The 418-nt window shown below is 63.9% G+C and overlaps 1 protein-coding gene across 1 annotated transcript in view; it reads right to left on the bottom strand.

Moving 5' to 3' along the window:
* DOK2 (docking protein 2, 56kDa) overlaps positions 1–418 on the bottom strand; it is a gene marked incomplete at its 5' end in the record, with an annotated part of 37159 nt that overhangs the window by 986 nt on the left and 35755 nt on the right. The window lies entirely within an intron of this gene.

Raw genomic sequence — 418 nt, 5'->3', positions numbered from 1 at the left:
TTCCCCTCCTCGGCCCCCCCCCCTTAGCCACTCCTGGGGGTGGCAACCACCCAACCCAAACGGCTCCTGCGTGGCCCTTGCCTGCTCCTTGGACCCCTTTCCCACCCAGCACCCCCCCCCAGCTCTCCAGCTGTTTCTATCATTGAGCTTTTTGAAAGAGGTTCTTGGCATCACGGGTGCCTGGACCAGCTGAGCGCTGGGGATGGGGTGGGAAGGACCCCCCACCGCTCCCAACTGCCCCCCCACATCTCTCTGCTGGCAACTGCAGGCAGGGAAAGCCCTAGAACAGGCAAAAAATGGGGACTCTGAGACCTGCAGGGCATGGCCAGTCAGCCCGGGAGGTCACAGAGTGGGGACACCACTTGGTGTGATGCCCACACCCATCCCTGTGCCATGGGGAGCAGCCTCCAACCCCCCC

This window comes from Chaetura pelagica, unplaced genomic scaffold, assembly GCF_000747805.2.
Source record: "Chaetura pelagica isolate M959 unplaced genomic scaffold, ChaPel_1.0 scaffold302, whole genome shotgun sequence".
Lineage (NCBI taxonomy): Eukaryota > Metazoa > Chordata > Aves > Apodiformes > Apodidae > Chaetura > Chaetura pelagica.
This window is presented reverse-complemented; position numbering and strand designations above follow the sequence as displayed.